Raw genomic sequence first — 18,592 nt, forward strand, 5'->3', positions numbered from 1 at the left:
ATAATTTCTAAACTAAACATGCAAAATGTGTAAAAATGCCTGTATTATTGAATCCATGTGAGTTTTACTAGAATCAGTTGTTTTAGTGAAGTTTGCAAAAACAAAAATTAGGTTTTACTCTTTATGAAAGTAAACGTCACACTCAATATGACAGTTTTTTAATCATAACTCCTAAACTACTCATGCAAAATGGCTAATAATGTTTGAAATAATGGATTGTTGGGAGTTTTCCTCGAAACATATGCTTTCTTAAGGCTTGCAAACACAAAAAGTATTTTTTTTTACTCAATATGACAGTAATGTTCTTAAAATTCTGAGATAATGCGAAAAAAGCAATAAAAATGTATTCCAACATAATTCCTAAACCAACAATGCAAAATGTCTAAAAATGCCAGTAATATTAAATCCATGTGAGTTTCACTAGAATCAGTTGTTTTAGTAAGGTTTGCAAAAGCAAAAATTAGGTTTTACTCTTTATGAAAGTAAACTGTCACACTCAATTGACAATTTTTAAATCATAACTCCTAAACCACTCATGCAAAATGGCTAATAATGTTTGAAATAATGGATCCTTGGGAGTTTTCCTCGAAACATATGCTTTCTTAAGGCTTGCAAACACAAAAAGTATTTTTTTACTCAATATGACAGTAATGTTCTTAAAATCCTGAGATAATGCGAAAAAAGCAATAAAAATGTATTCAATCATAATTTCCAAACTAAACATGCAAAATGTGTAAAAATGCCTGTAATATTGAATCCATGTGAGTTTTACTAGATTAGGTTGTGTTTGAAATTTTTGCAAATACAAAAATTAGGTTTTTTTCACCATGACAATGTACACTCAATATGACAGCAAATTAAACATAACTCCTAAACTACACTTAAAAATGAGCTAATATTGCCTGAAATAATGCATCCTTGTGAGTTTTACTCGAAACATGTGTTTTTTAAGGCTTGCAAACACAAAATGTAGTTTTTTACTCAATATGACAGTAATGTTCTTAAAATCCTGAGATAATGCGAAAAAAGCCATAAAAATGTATTTAATCATAATTTCTAAACTAAACATGCAAAATGTGTAAAAATGCCTGTATTATTGAATCCATGTGAGTTTTACTAGAATCAGTTGTTTTAGTGAAGTTTGCAAAAACAAAAATTAGGTTTTACTCTTTATGAAAGTAAACTGTCACACTCAATATGACAGTTTTTTAATCATAACTCCTAAACTACTCATGCAAAATGGCTAATAATGTTTGAAATAATGGATTCTTGGGAGTTTTCCTCGAAACATATGCTTTTAAGCCTTGCAAACACAAAATGTAATTTTTTTTACTCAATATGACAGTAATGTTCTTAAAATCCTGAGATAATGCGAAAAAAGCAATAAAAATGTATTCAATCATAATTTCTAAACTAAACATGCAAAATGTGTAAAAATGCCTGTATTATTGAATCCATGTGAGTTTTACTAGAATCAGTTGTTTTAGTGAAGTTCGCAAAAACAAAAATTAGGTTTTACTCTTTATGAAAGTAAACGTCACACTCAATATGACAGTTTTTTAATCATAACTCCTAAACTACTCATGCAAAATGGCTAATAATGTTTGAAATAATGGATTGTTGGGAGTTTTCCTCGAAACATATGCTTTCTTAAGGCTTGCAAACACAAAAAGTATTTTTTTTTACTCAATATGACAGTAATGTTCTTAAAATTCTGAGATAATGCGAAAAAAGCAAAAAAAATGTATTCCAACATAATTCCTAAACCAACAATGCAAAATGTCTAAAAATGCCAGTAATATTAAATCCATGTGAGTTTCACTAGAATCAGTTGTTTTAGTAAGGTTTGCAAAAGCAAAAATTAGGTTTTACTCTTTATGAAAGTAAACTGTCACACTCAATTGACAATTTTTAAATCATAACTCCTAAACCACTCATGCAAAATGGCTAATAATGTTTGAAATAATGGATCCTTGGGAGTTTTCCTCGAAACATATGCTTTCTTAAGGCTTGCAAACACAAAAAGTATTTTTTTACTCAATATGACAGTAATGTTCTTAAAATCCTGAGATAATGCGAAAAAAGCAATAAAAATGTATTCAATCATAATTTCTAAAGTAAACGTGCAAAATGTGTAAAAATGCCTGTAATATTGAATCCATGTGAGTTTTACTAGATTAGGTTGTGTTTGAAATTTTTGCAAATACAAAAATTAGGTTTTTTTCACCATGACAATGTACACTCAATATGACAGCAAATTAAACATAACTCCTAAACTACACTTAAAAATGAGCTAATATTGCCTGAAATAATGCATCCTTGTGAGTTTTACTCGAAACATATGTTTTTTAAGGCTTGCAAACACAAAATGTAGTTTTTTACTCAATATGACAGTAATGTTCTTAAAATCCTGAGATAATGCGAAAAAAGCCATAAAAATGTATTTAATCATAATTTCTAAACTAAACATGCAAAATGTGTAAAAATGCCTGTATTATTGAATCCATGTGAGTTTTACTAGAATCAGTTGTTTTAGTGAAGTTTGCAAAAACAAAAATTAGGTTTTACTCTTTATGAAAGTAAACTGTCACACTCAATATGACAGTTTTTTAATCATAACTCCTAAACTACTCATGCAAAATGGCTAATAATGTTTGAAATAATGGATTCTTGGGAGTTTTCCTCGAAACATATGCTTTCTTAAGCCTTGCAAACACAAAAAGTATTTTTTTTACTCAATATGACAGTAATGTTCTTAAAATCCTGAGATAATGCGAAAAAAGCAATAAAAATGTATTCAATCATAATTTCTAAACTAAACATGCAAAATGTGTAAAAATGCCTGCATTATTGAATCCTTGTGAGTTTTACTAGAATCAGTTGTTTTGTGAAGTTTGCAAAAAAAAAAAAAAGGTTTTACTCTTTATGAAAGTAAACTGTCACACTCAATATGACAGTTTTTTAATCATAACTCCTAAACTACTCATGCAAAATGGCTAATAATGTTTGAAATAATGGATCCTTGGGAGTATTCCTCGAAAGATATGCTTTCTTAAGGCTTGCAAACACAAAAAGTATTTATTTACTCAATATGACAGTAATATTCCTAAAATCCTGAGATAATGCGAAAAAAGCAATAAAAATGTATTCCATCATAATTTCTAAACCAAACAGGCAAAATGTCTAAAAATAACTGTAATATTGAATTCATGTGAGTTTTACTAGAATCAGTTGTTTTTGTAAGGTTTGCAAATACAAAAATTAGGTTTTACTCTATATGAGAGTATACTGTTACATTTAATATGACAGTTATTTAAACATAACTCCTAAACTACAAATGCTAAATGGCTAATGATGCCTGAAATAATGCATCCTTAGGAGTTTTACTCGAAAAATGTGCTTTTTTTAAACCTTGCAAACACAGAAAGTAGTTTTTACTCAATGTGACAGTAATATTCTTAAAATCCTGAGATAATGCGAAAAAAGCAATAAAAATGTGTTCCATCATAATTTCTAAACCAAACATGCAAAATGTGTAAAAATGCCTGTAATATTGAATCCATGTGAGTTTTACTAGAATCAGTTGTTTTTGTAAGGTTTTACTTACTATGACAGTTATTTAAACTCTATGTATCTTTGTGAGTTTTACTAGAAAAAATATATTTTGAATGTTTACAAAAACAAAAGTTAGTTTTTTTTTACTCAATATGATAGTATAACTGTCATACCAAATCCATCCATTTTCTTCCGCTTATCCGAGGTCGTGTTGCGGGGGCTGCAGCCTAAGCAGTGAAGCCCAGCTACTTCGTCCAGCTCTGCTCGGGGGATCCCGAGGCGTTCCCAGGCCAGCCAGCTGATATAATCTTCCCAATGTGTCCTGTGTCTTCCCCGTGGCTTCCTGCCGTTTGGACTTGCCTTAACGAAAAAAGCAATACTAATGTATTCAAACACAACTCCTAAACAAAACATGTAAAATGTCTAAAATGCCTTTAATATTGAATCTATGTGAGTTTTACAAGAATCAGTTGTTTTTGTTAGGTTTGCAAATACAAAAATTAGGTTTTACACTTAACTTTATAACTCAATATGTGTGGCAGTTATACTACCACACTCAAAATGACAGTTATTTAAACATAACTCCTAACTACACATGACCATTTTCTAATAATGCATGAAGAAATGTATCTTTGTGAGTTTTACTAGTAACATTTTCTTTTGTAAGGTTTGCAAAGACACGAGTTAGTTGTTTTTTTACTCACCTTGACAGTATACTGTCACACTCAATTTCAGTTATTTAAACATAACTCCTAAACCACACATACAAAATGGCTAATAATGCCTGTAGAAATGTATCTTTGTGAGTTTTACTGGGAAACAATATTTTGTAAGGTTTGTAAAGACACAAGTTAGGTTTTTTTTACTCAATATAACAGTATAACTGTCATACTATATATGGAAGTTATATAAACATAACTTCAAAACTACACATGAACATTTTCTAATAATGCATGAAGAAATGTATCTTTGTGAGTTTTACTAAAATGTTCTTTTGTAAGGTTTGCAAAGACACAAGTTAGTTTTTTTTACTCAATATGATAGTATCACTGTCATACTAAATAAGAAAGTTGTATAAACATAATTTCAAAACTACACATGCAATCCGTCTAAAAATGCCTGTAATATTGAATCTATGTGAGTTTTACCAGAATCAGGTATTTTGGTAAGGTTTACAATTACAAAAATTAGGTTTTACTCATAATGACAGTATAACTGCCACATTCAATATGGCAGTTATTTAAACATAACCCCTAAACCACATGCAAAATGGCTTATAATGCCTGGAGATGTATCTTTGTGAGTTTTACTAGAAAACATATAATTTGTAAGGTTTTTAAAGACACAAGTTAGTTTTTTTTACTCAATATAATAGTATAACTGTCATACTAAATGTATCCATTTTCTTCCGCTTATCCGAGGTCGGGTTGCGGGGGCAGCAGCCTTAGCAGAGAAGCCCAGACTTCCCTCTCCCCAGCCACTTCGTCCAGCTCTTCTCGGGAGATCCCGAAGCGTTCCCAGGCCAGCCGGCTGACATAGTCTTCCCAATGTGTCCTGGGGCTTCCCCGTGGCCTCCTGCCGGTTGAACTTGCCCTAACGAAAAACAGCAATTAAAATGTATTCAAACACAACTCATAAACCAAACATGTGAAATGTCTAAAATGCCTGCAATATTGAATCTATGTGAGTTTTACTAGAATCAGTTGTTTTGTAAGGTTTGCAAATACAAAAATTAGGTTTAACACTTAATGACAGTATAACTGCCACGCTCAATTTGACAGTTATTAAAACATAACTCCTAAACTACACATGAACATTTTCTAATAATGCATGAAGAAATGTATCTTTTGTGAGTTTTACTAGTAACATTTTCTTTTGTAAGCATTGCAAAGACACACGTTAGTTTGTTTTACTCACTATGACTTTACTGTCACACTCAATATGACAGTTATTTAAACATAAATCCTAAACCGCACATGCAAAATGGCTAATAATGCCTGTAGAAATGTATCTTTGAGTTTTACTGGGAAAAATATTTTGTAAGGTTTGTAAAGACACAAGTTAGTTGTTTTTTTTTTACTCAATATGACAGTATTACTGTAATACTAAATATGAAAGTTATATAAACACAACTCCAAAACCAAACATGCATTATGTCTAAAAAATGACTGTGATATTGTATCTGTGAGTTTTACTAGAATCAATTGTTTTTGTAAGGTTTGCAAATACAAAATTTAGGTTTTACTCACTATGACAGTTATTTAAACATAAATCCTAAACCCATCCATCCATCCATTTTCTACCGCTTATTCCCTTTGGGGTCGCGGGGGGCGCTGGAGCCTATCTCAGCTACAATCGGGCGGAAGGCGGGGTACACCCTGGACAAGTCGCTATCTCATCACAGGGCCAACACAGATAGACAGACAACATTCACACTCACATCCACACCCTAGGGCCAATTTAGTGTTGCCAATCAACTTATCCCCAGGTGCATGTCTTTGGAAGTGGGAGGAAGCCGGAGTACACGGAGAGAACCCACGCAGTCACGGGGAGAACATGCAAACTCCACACAGAAAGATCCCGAGCCCGGGATTGAACCCAAGACTACTCAGGACCTTCGTATTGTGAGGCAGATGCACTAACCCCTCTGCCACCGTGAAGCCATAAACAACAAATGCAAATAGCTAATAATGTTTGGAGAACTGTATCTTTGTTATAGAGAGCCTGCTGACCAACAGCATCTCTGTCTGGACTGAAGCCTGCAGTGCCTCAGACTGGAAGTCTCTCCAGAGAGTGGTGAGGACGGCGGAAAAGATCTTCAGGAATCCTCTTCCTCCTATCCAGGAGATCGCAAAAAGCGCTGCCTGACCAGGGCTCAGAAAATTTGCAAAGACTCCTCCCACCCCCACCAAGGACTGTTTTCACTGCTGGACTCTAGAAAGAGGTTCCGCAGCCTCCGAAGCAGAACCTCCAGCTTCTTCCCTCAGGCCGTAAGACTCTTGAACGCATTATAATTAAATTATCCCCTCAACTCCCCTCAAAATGGATTAACTCGCTGGAATAAAAAAAAACCCCAATATAACATACACCCATAAACGTGGGCGCATGTGGAAAAAGTGCAATATATTTATCTGCACAGTAATCTATTTATCTATTTATATATATTTATTTATTATATATATATATATATATATATATATATATATATATATATATATATATATATATATATATATATATATATAAATGATAAATGGGTTGTACTTGTATAGCGCTTTTCTACCTTCAAGGTACTCAAAGCGCTTTGACACTACTTCCACATTTACCCATTCACACACACATTCACACACACATTCACACACTGCCATGCAAGGCGCTAACCAGCACCCATCAGGAGCAAGGGTGAAGTGTCTTGCTCAGGACACAACAGACATGACGAGGTTGGTACTAGGTGGGGATTGAACCAGGGACCCTCGGGTCGCGCACGGCCACTCTCGCACCGCGCCACGCCGTCCCATATATAGTATTTATATATTTATTTATCGAAATATGCACCTTATTGCTTTTTTATCCTGCACTACGACATTTCGTTCTTATCTGTGCTGTAAAGTTCAAATTTGAATGACAATAAAAAGAAAGTCTAAGTCTAAGTCTAAGTCTTTACTAGAATAACGATCTTTTGTAAGGTTTGCAAAGACACAAGTTAGGTTTTTTTTTACTCAATGGTAATATACAGTATAACTGTCATACTAAATATGAAAGGTGTATAATCATAACTCCAAAACCAAACATTCAATCCGTCTAAAAATGCATGTAATATTGAATCTATGTGATTTTTACCAGAATCAGGTATTTTGGTAAGGTTTACAATTACAAAAATTAGGCTTCACTCACAATGTGTCCTGGGTCTTCCCCGCGGCCTCCTGCCCGTCGGACTTGCCCTAATGAAAAAAGCAATAAAAATGTATTCAAACACAACTCTAAACCAAACATGTAAAATGTCTAAAAATGCCTGTAATATTGAATCTATGTGAGTTTTACCAGAATCAGGTATTGTGGTATGGTTAACATTTACAAAAATTAGGTTTTACTCATAATAACAGTATAACTGCCACATTCAATTTGACATTTATTTAAACATAACTCCTAAACCACACGTGCACAATGGCTAATAATTCCTGGAGAAATGTCTCTTTGTGAGTTTTACTGGGAAAAAAAATATTTTTTTTGGTTTGTACAGATACAAGTTAGTTTTTTTTATTCAATATGACAGTATTACTGTCATACAAAATATGAAAGTTATATAAACATTACTCCAAAACCAAACATGCATTATGTCTAAAAATGCCTGTAATATTGTATCCATGTGAGTTTTAGTAGAATCATTTGTTTTCATAAGGTTTGCAATTACAAAATATGGGTTTTACTCACTATGACAGTATACTGTCACACTCAATCTGACGATTATTTAAACATAAGTCCTAAACCACACATGCAAAATGGCTTATAATGCCTTGAGTTATGTATATGTGTGAGTTTTACTAGAAAAAATATAATTTGTAATGTTTGCAAAGACCCAAGTTAGTTTTTTACTTAATATGACAGTATAACTGTCATACTAAATCCATCCATTTTCTTCCTGCTTATCCGAGGTCAGGTTGCGGGGGCAGCAGCCTAAGCAGAGAAGCCCAGACTTTCCTCTCCCCAGCCACTTTGTCCAGCTCTTCTTGGGGGATCCCGAGGCATTTACAGGCCAGCCAGGAGACATAAATAGATAGATACATAGATAGTACTTTATTGATTCCTTCAGGAGAGTTCCCTCAGGAAAATTTAAATTCCAGCAGTAGTGTACAAAATTGTAAAAAGTGAAAAGTAAATAATGGGGGTATAAATTGAAACAAAATAGAAACATATTACAATAGAATAAAAATAAAAAGCAACAATGAGAATAAAAATATAACAGTAAAATAAGAATATAACAAGAGAAACTAGGCAGTAGTGACCATGTTTTGAAAAAATATTGCACTCTTATTGATTTGCATCCCCTGTCATCCTAGTAGCCCCCCTCCCCCCAGAGAAGAGTTGTACAGTCTAATGGCGTGTGGGACAAAGGACAGCCGCCTCAGGAAGTACAGCTCTGTCCTTTCCTGTACAAGTGGTCTGTGTTAACAGTCAAGTCCAGCTTATTGTCCACCCACACCCCAAGGTACTTGAATGATAGTCTTCCTAATGTGTCCTGGGTCTTCCCCGTGGCCTCCTGCCGGTCGGCCTTGCCCTAACGAAAATAGCAATAAAAAATGTATTCAAACACAACTCCTAAACCAAACATGTAAAATGTCTAAAAATGCCTGTAAAATTGAATCTATGTTTTACTAGAATCAGTTGTTTTTATAAGGTTTGCAAATACAAAATTAGGTTTTACACATAATGACAGTATAACTGCCACACTCAATATGACAGTTATTTAAACATAACTCCTAAACCACACATGAAAAATGTCTAATAATGCGTGAAGAAATGTATCTTTGTGATTTTTATTAGAAACGTTTTCTTTTGTGAGGTTTGCAAAGACACAAGTTAGTTTTTTTTACTCAATATGACAGTGTAGCTGCCACACTCACTATGACAGTTATTTAAACATAACTCCTAAACTCATACTTGCCAACATTGAGACCTCCGATTTCAGGAGGTGGGGGTGGGGAAGGTTTGGTCGGGGGTGGGGTGGGGGCGTGGTTAAGAGGGGAGGAGTATATTTAGAGCTAGAATTCACTAAGTCAAGTATTTCATATATATATATATATATATATATATATATATATATATATATATATATATATATATATAAAAACTTGACTTTCAGTGAATTCTAGCTATATATATATATATATGTATGTGTGGGGAAAAAATCACAAGACTACTTCATCTCTACAGGCCTGTTTCATGAGGGGTTCCCTCAATCATCAGGAGATATAAGACATACATATATATATATATATATATATATATATATATATATATATATATATATATATATATACATATATATATATATATATATATATATATATATATATATATATATATAAATAAAATAAATACTTGAATTTCAGTTTTCATTTATTTACACATATACACACACATAACACTCATCTACTCATTGTTGAGTTAAGGGTTGAATTGTCCATCCTTGTTCTATTCTCTGTCACTATTTTTATAACCATGCTGAACACCCTCTCTGATGATGCATTGCTGTGTGGCACGAACAAAAGTGCTTTCATCAAATGCACGAGAGTCTGGAATTTTCCATCCCTCCCGAGCATGGCCAAAAACCGGTCAATCTTTGCTTCCTGAGGAAGATCTTCACTGCCAAGCACTTGGTATTCCACTACTTCTTCCCGGAGGCTATCTAGGTCCAATCGCAGCTGCGGCTTGGAACTTATAAGCGTGTTTCTTCATCTTACTCGTCGTCGGCGTCGCCATGGCTGTATCTTCCGCGTTCTTCTGCTCCTTCTCCTTGTTGTGTGCGCAGTTGTGCACTGCACTCTCTAAAAGCCCTGGATGTTATTGTCACATATGCATGTACAGTAGATGGCAGTATTGCCCTGTTTAAAGAGTGTCACAACATTGCTGTTTACGGCAGACAAACTGCTTTACGGTAGACGAAAACGTGACTGCTGTTGTTTTGTGTTGTTACCGCGCTGGGAGGACGTGAATGAAACTACCTAACAATAAACCCACATAAGAAACCAAGAACTCGCCCTCGATCATTCTACAGTTATAACGTGATTGGTCAGGCATGCTGTTTATATCGTGGGAAAGCAGACGTGAATACAGGCTGTCCTCACTCAGATCAGCCTGAATTTCGGGAGATTTTCGGGAGAAAATTTGTCCCGGGAGGTTTTCGGGAGAGGCGCTGAATTTCGGGAGTCTCCTGGAAAATCCAGGAGGCTTGGCAAGTATGCCTAAACTACACATAAAAAATGGCTAATAATGCCTGAAATAAGGCATTCTTGTGAGAACATATGCTTTTTTAAGGCTTGCAAACACAAAAAGTATTTGTTTTCCTCAATATGACAGTAAAGTTCTTAAAATCCTGAGATAATGCGAAATAAGCAAAAACAATGTATTCCATCATAATTCCTACACCAAATAAGCAAAATGTCTAAAAATGCCTGTAATATTGAATCTGTGTGAGTTTTACTAAAATCAGTTGTTTTGGTAAGGTTTACAAATACAAAAATTAGGTTTTACTCTTTATGACTGTTATTTAAACATAACTCCATCCATCCAGCCATCCATTTTCTTCCCCTTATCCGAGGTCGGTTCGCGGGGGCTGCAGCCTAAGCAGGGAAGCCCAGACTTTCCTCTCCCCAGCCACTTCGTCCAGCTCCTCCCGGGGGATCCTGGGGCGTTCCCAGGCCAGCCGGGAGAGATAAGCTTCCCGTTTCCTGGGTCTTCCTGGGCCTCCTACCGGTCGGACGTGCCCGAAACACCTCCCTAGGGAGGCGTTCGGGTGGCATCCTGACCAGATGCCCGAACCACCTCATCTGGCTCCTCTCGAAATGGAGGAGCAATGGCTTTACTTTGAGCTCCTCCCGGATGACAGAGATTCTCACCCTATCTCTAAGGGAGAGCCCCGCCACCCAGCGGAGGAAACTCATTTCGGCCGCTTGTACCCGTGATTTTGTCCTTTTGGCCATGACACAAAGCTCATGACCATAGGTGAGGATGGGAACGTAGATCAACCGGTAAACCGAGAGCTTTTCCTTCCGGCTCAGCTCCTTCTTCACCACAACGGATCAATACAGCGTCCGCATTACTGAAGACGCCGCACCGTTCCGCCTGTCGATCTCACGATCCACTCTTCCCTCACTCGTGAACAAGACTCTGAGGTCCTTGAACTCCTCCACTTGGGGCAAGATCTCCTCCCCAACCCGGAGATGGCACTCCACCCTTTTCCGGGCGAGAACCATGGACTCGGACTTGGAGGTGCTGATTCACATCCCAGTCACTTCACACTCGTCTGCGAACCGATCCAGTGAGGGCTGAAGATCTTGGCCAGATGAAGCCATCAGGACCACATCATCTGCAAATAGCAGAGACCTAATCCTGCAGACACCAAACCGGATCCCCTCAACACCCTGACTGCGCCTAGAAATTCTGTCCATAAAGGTTATGAACAGAATCGGTGACAAAGGGCAGCCTTGGCGGAGTCCAACCCTCACTGGAAACGGGTCCGACTTACTGCCGGCAATGTGGACCAAGCTCTGACTCTTGCAAAGGGAGCGAACCGCCACAATAAGACAGTACGTTACCCCATACTCTCTAAGCACTCCCCACAGGACTTCCAGGGGTAAATGGTCGAATGCCTTCTCCAAGTCCATAAAGCACATGTAGACTGGTTGGGCAAACTCCCATGCACCCTCAAGGACCCTGCCGAGAGTATAAAGCTGGTCCGCAGTTCCACGACCAGGACGTAAACCACACTGTTCCTCCTGAATCCGAGGTTCGACTATCCGGCGTAGCCTCTTCTCCAGTACACATGAATAGACCTTACCGGGAAGACTGAGGAGTGTGATCTCACGATAGTTGAAACACACCCTCTGGTTCCCCTTCTTAAAGAGAGGAACCACCACCCCGGTCTCCCAATCCAGAAGTACCGCCCCCGATGTCCACGCGATGTTGCAGAGTCTTGTCAACCAAGACAGCCCCACAGCATCCAGAGCCTTAAGGAACTCCGGACGGATCTCATCCACCCCCAGGGTGTTGCTATTGAGGAGCTTTTTAACTACCTTGGCATCCTCAGCCCCAGAAATAGGAGAGCCCACCACAGATTCCCCAGGCACTGCTTCCTCATAGGAAGACATGTTGGTGGGATTAAGGAGGTCTTCGAAGTATTCCCTCCACCGATCAATAACAGCTGCAGTAGAGGTCAGCAGCGCACCATCCTCACCATACACGGTGTTACAGTGCACTGCTGCCCCCCCTTGAGCCGGCGGATGGTGGTCCAGAATCGCTTCGAAGCCGTCTGGAAGTCGTTTTCCATGGCTTCTCCAAACTCCTCCCATGTCCGAGTTTTTGCCTCTGCGACCGCTGAAGCCACACTTCGCTTGGCCTGTCGGCTGCCTCTGGAGTCCCAAGAGCCAAAAGGACCCGATAGGCTCTTTCTTCAGCTTGACGGCATCCCTCACTGCTGGTGTCCACCAGCGGGTTCTAGGATTACAGCCACGACAGGCACCAAACTCCTTGCGGCCACAGCTCCAATCAGCCGGCTCGACAAGAGAGGCACGGAACATGGTCCACTCAGACTCAATGTCCAGCGCCTCCCTCGTGACATGTTCAAAGTTCTTCCGGAGGCGTTCCCAGCAAACCCTCACAATGCGTTTGGGCCTGCTAGGTCTGTCAGGCATCCTCCCCCACCATCGCAGCCAACTCACCACCAGGTGGTGATCGGTAGAAAGCTCCGCCCCTCTCTTCACCCGAGTGTCCAAAACATGAGACCGCAAATCCGATGACACAACTACAAAATCGATCATGGAACTGCGGCCTAGGGTGTCCTGGTGCCAAGTGCACATATGGACACCCTTATGTTTGAACTTGGTGTTTGTTATTGACAATCTGTGACGAGCACAAAAGTCCAATAACAAAACACCACTCGGGTTCAGATCCGGGTGGCCATTCTTCCCAATCACGCCTCTCCAGGTTTCACTGTTGTTGCCAAGATGAGCGTTGAAGGCCCCCAGTAAAACGAGGGAATCACCTGGTGGAGCAATTTCCAGTACTCCCTCGAGTGAATCCAAAAAGGGTGGGTACTCTGAGCTGCCGTTTGGCGCGTAAGGCCAAACAACAGTCAGGACCCTTCCCCCTACCCGAAGGCGGAGGAAAGCTACCCACTGGTCCACTGGGTTGAACTCCAACGTGCAGGCTTTGAGCCGGGGGGCAACAAGAATTGCCACCCGAGCCCGTCGCCTCTCAACGCAAGCATTATAACTCCAAAACAACAAATGCTAATAATGCTTGGAAAAATGTATCTTTGTTAGTTTTACTAGAATAATAATCTTTTGTAGGGTTTGAAGACACAAGTTTTTTTTTTTTAACTCAATATGACAGTATAACTGTCATACTAAATATGAAAGTTGTATAAACATATCTCCAAAACCAAACATGCAATCCATCTAAAGATGCCTGTAATATTGAATCTATGAAAAATAGTTTTTTTTACTCAATATGACAGTATAACTGTGATACTAAATCCATCCTTTTTCTTCCGCTTATCCGAGGTCGGGTTGCGGGGTCAGCAGCCTAAGCAGAGAAGCCCCAGCCACTTTGTCCAGCTCTTCTCGGGGGATCCCGAGGCGTTCCCAGCCCAGCCTGAGACATAGTCTTCCCAATGTGTCCTGGGTCTTCCCCGTGGCCTCCTGCCGATCGGACTTGCCCTAACGAAAAAAGCAATAAAAATGTATTCAAACATGTGAAATGTCTAAAAATGCCTGTAATATTGAATCTAAGTGAGTTTTACTAGAATCAGTTGTTTTTGTAAGGTTTGCAAATACAAAATTTGGTTTTACACATAATAACAGTATAACTGCCACATTCATATGACAGTTATTTAAACATATTTCTTAAACCACACATGAAAAATGTCTAATAATGCCTGGAAAAAATAATTTTTGTGAGTTTTACTGGAAAAACATAGTTTGTAATGTTTGTAAAGACACAAGTTAGTTTTACTCAAGATGACAGTATAACTGTCATAATACATATGAAAGTTATATAAACATAATTCCAAAACCAAACATGCATTATGTGTAAAAATACCTGTAAAATTGTATCCATGTGAGTTTTACTAGAATCATTTTTTGTTGTCGTTACTAAATCCATCCATTTTCTTCCGCTTAACCGAGGTCGGGTTGCGGGGGCAGCAGCCTAAACAGAGAAGCCCAGACTTCCCTCTCCCCAGCCACTTCTTCCAGCTCTTCTCGGGGGATCCTGAGGCGTTCCCAGGCCATCCGGGAGACATAATCTTCCCAATGTGTCCTGGGTCTTCCCCGTGGCCTCCTGCCAGTCGGACTTGCCCTAAACACCTCCCTCGGGAGGCGTTCGGGTGGCATCCTGAGCAGATGCCCGAACCACCTCATCTGGCTCCTCTCAATGTGGAGGAGCAGCGCTTTACTCTGAGTTCCTCCCGGATGACAGAGCTTCTTATCCTATCTCTAAGGGAGAGACCCGCCACCCGGCGGAGGAAACTCTTGTCTTTGATCTTGTCTTTTCGGTCATAACCATGACCATAAGTGCAGGATGGGAATGTAGATCGACGGGTAAATTTAAAGCTTTTAATTCTGGCTCAGCTCCTTCTTCACCACAATGGATCGATATAGCGTCCTCATTACTGAAGACGCCGCACCGATCCGCCTGTGGATCTCATGATCCACTCTTCCCTCACTCGTGAACAAGACTCCTAGGTACTTGAACTCCTCCACTTGGGGCCATCTAGTATGTGCCATCGCCTCCTCAACCTGGAAATGGCACCCCCACCCTTTACCGGGCGAGAACCATGGACTCGGACTTGGAGGTGCTGATTCTCATCCCAGTCGCTTCATACTCGGCCATCCAATGAGAGCTGGAGATCCTGGCCAGTTGAAGCCATCAGGACCACATCAACTGCAAAAAGCAGAGACCTAATCCTGCAACCACCAAACCGGATCCCCTCAACGCCATGACTGCAATTCTGTCCATAAAAGTTAACAACAGAATCGGTGACAAAGGGCAGCCTTGGCGAACCAAGGCTGCCCTACACTGATCATACAGGGAGCGACCCGCCACAATCAGACAGTCCGATACCCCATACTCTTGTCTTTGAGCCGGGGGGACAACAAGAATTGCCACCCCAGCCTCTCATTGCTTGCAACGCCATAGTGGAAGAGAGTCCAGCCCCTCTCGAGAGAACAGGTTCCTGTGCGTCGAAGTGAGTCCAACTATATCTAGCCGGAACTTCTCCACCTCGCACACCATCTCAGGCTCCTTCCCTCCCAGCGAGGTGACATTTCACGTCAGAAGAGCTAGCTTATGTAGCCGATGATCGGACCACCAAGTGCCCTGCCTTCGGCTGCCGCTCAGCTCACACTGCACCCGACCTCTATAACCCAGCCCATGAGTGGTGAGCCCATTGGTGGAGGGAACCACGTTGCTTCATTGAGCTGAGCCAGCCAACAGGCGCTCGCCATCGTGCCCCACCTCTGGGCCTGGCTCCACAGGGGAGCCACGGTGACCCGCGTCCGGGCGAGGAAAAATCTAGGACCTCGATTTGTACTTTTCATAAAGGTCTTTGAGCTGCTCTTTGTCTGATCCCTCACCTAGGACCTATTTGTCTTGGGAGAGCCTGTGAGGGGGCATAGAAGCCCACAGACAGCATAGCTCCTAGGATCAGTGGGCCCCGCAAACTCCTCTACCACGATAAGGTGGCGGCTCAGAAAGGAGGTTATATAAACATAACTCCAAAACCAAACATTCATTATGTCTAAAAATGCCTACAATATTGTATCTGTGTGACTTTTACTAGAATGGGTTGTTTTTGTAAGGTTTGTAAATACAAACATTTGGTTTTACTCACTATGGTAATTGGGCTATACTTGTATAGCGCTTTTCTACCTTCAAGGTACACAAAGCGCTTTGACACTATTTTTACATTGATCCATTCACACACACATTCACACACTGATGGCGGAAGCTGGCATGCAAGGCCCTAACCACAACCCATCAGGAGCAAGGGTAAAGTGTCTCCCTCAAGGACACAACGGACGTGACGAGGTTGGTAGAAGGTGGGGATCGAACTAAGAACCCTCAGGTTTCTGGAACGGCCACTCTCCCAACTGCGCCACGCCTTCCCCATGTATCTGTATCTGACAGTTATTTAAACATAATTCCGAAACCACACATGCAAAATGGCTAATAAGAGAAATGTATCTTTGTGAGTTTTACTGGAAAAAAATATTTTGTAAGGTTTGCAAAGACACAAGTCTCTTTTTTTTTTACTTAATATGACAGTATAACTGTCATACTAAATATGAAAAGTTATAAACCTAACTCCAAAACCAAACCTGCATTATGTTTAAAAATGCCTGTAATATTGTATCTTTGTGAATTTTACTAGAATCAGGAGGTTTTAAGGTTTAAAAATACAAAAATTAGGTAACTAACAGCCACACGCAATATGACAGTTATTTAAAAACTCCTAATCCACACAAGCAAAATGGCTATTTATGCCTGAAATAATGCATCCTTAGGAGTTTTCCTCGAAACATATGCTTTTTTAAATCTTGCAAACACAAAAAGTAGTTTTTTACTCAATATGACAGTAATGTTCTTAAAATCCTGAGATAATACGAAAAAAGCAAAAAAAAAATGTATTCCATTATAATTCCTAAACCAAACATGCAAAATGTGTAAAAATGCCTGTAATATTGAATCAATGTATGTTTTACTAGAATCAGTTGTGTTTGAAAGGTTTGCAATTAGAAAAAGTGTTTTTTTTTTACCATGACAATGTACACTCAATATGACAGTAAATTAAACATAACTCCTAAACTACACATACAAATGAGCTAATATTGCCTGAAATAATGCATTCTTGTGAGTTTTACTCGAAACATATGCTTTTTTAAGGCTTGCAAACACAAAAAGTAGTTTTTTACTCAATATGACAGTAATGTTCTTAAAATTCTGAGATAATGCGAAAAAAGCAATAAATGTATTCCAACATAATTCCTAAACCAACAATGCGAAATGTCTAAAAATTTCTGTAATATTATATCCATGTGCGTTTTACTAGAATCAGTTGTTTTAGTAAGGTTTGCCAAAACAAAAATTAGGTTTTACTCTTTAGGAAAGTAAACTGTCACACTCAATATGACATTTTTTTAATCATAACTCCTAAACTACTCATGCAAAATGGCTAATAATGTTTGAAATAATGGATCCTTGGGAGTTTTCCTCGAAACATATGCTTTCTTAAGGCTTGCAAACACAAAAAGTATTTTTTTACTCAATATGACAGTAATGTTCTTCAATTCCTGAGATAATGCGAAAAAAGCCAAAAAAAATCTTCAATCATAATTTCTAAACCAAACATGCAAAATGTGTAAAAATGCCTGTATTATTGAATCCATGTGAGTTTTACTAGAATCAGTTGTTTTAGTAAAGTTTGCAAAAACAAAAATTAAGTTTTACTCTTTATGAAAGTAAACGTCACACTCAATATGACAGTTTTTTAATCATAACTCCTAAACTACTCATGCAAAATGGCTAATAATGTTTGAAATAATGGATCCTTGGGAGTTTTCCTTGAAACATATGCTTTCTTAAGGCTTGCAAACACAAAACGTTTTTTTTTACTCAATATGACAGTAATGTTCTTAAAATTCTGAGATAATGCGAAAAAAGCAATAAAAATGTATTCCAACATAATTCCTAAACCAACAATGCAAAATGTCTAAAAATGCCAGTAATATTATATCCTTGTGAGTTTCACTAGAATCAGTTGTTTTAGTAAGGTTTGCAAAAGCAAAAATTAGGTTTTACTCTTTATGAAAGTAAACTGTCACACTCAATGTGACAATTTTTTAATCATAACTCCTAAACCACTCATGCAAAATGGCTAATAATGTTTGAAATAATGGATCCTTGGGAGTTTTCCTCGAAACATATGCTTTCTTAAGGCTTGCAAACACAAAAAGTATTTTTTTACTCAAAATGACAGTAAAGTTCTTAAAATCCTGAGATAATGCGAAAAAAGCAATAAAAATGTATTCAATCATAATTTCTAAAGTAAACATGCAAAATGTGTAAAAATGCCTGTATTATTGAATCCATGTGAGTTTTACTAGAATCAGTTGTTTTAGTAAAGTTTGCAAAAACAAAAATTAGGTTTTTCTCTTTATGAAAGTAAACTGTCACACTGAATATGACAGTTTTTTAATCATAACTCCTAAACTACTCATGCAAAATGGCTAATAATGTTTGAAATAATGGAGCCTTGGGA

The sequence above is a fragment of the Nerophis lumbriciformis genome, linkage group LG28 (assembly GCF_033978685.3).
Source record: "Nerophis lumbriciformis linkage group LG28, RoL_Nlum_v2.1, whole genome shotgun sequence".
Lineage (NCBI taxonomy): Eukaryota > Metazoa > Chordata > Actinopteri > Syngnathiformes > Syngnathidae > Nerophis > Nerophis lumbriciformis.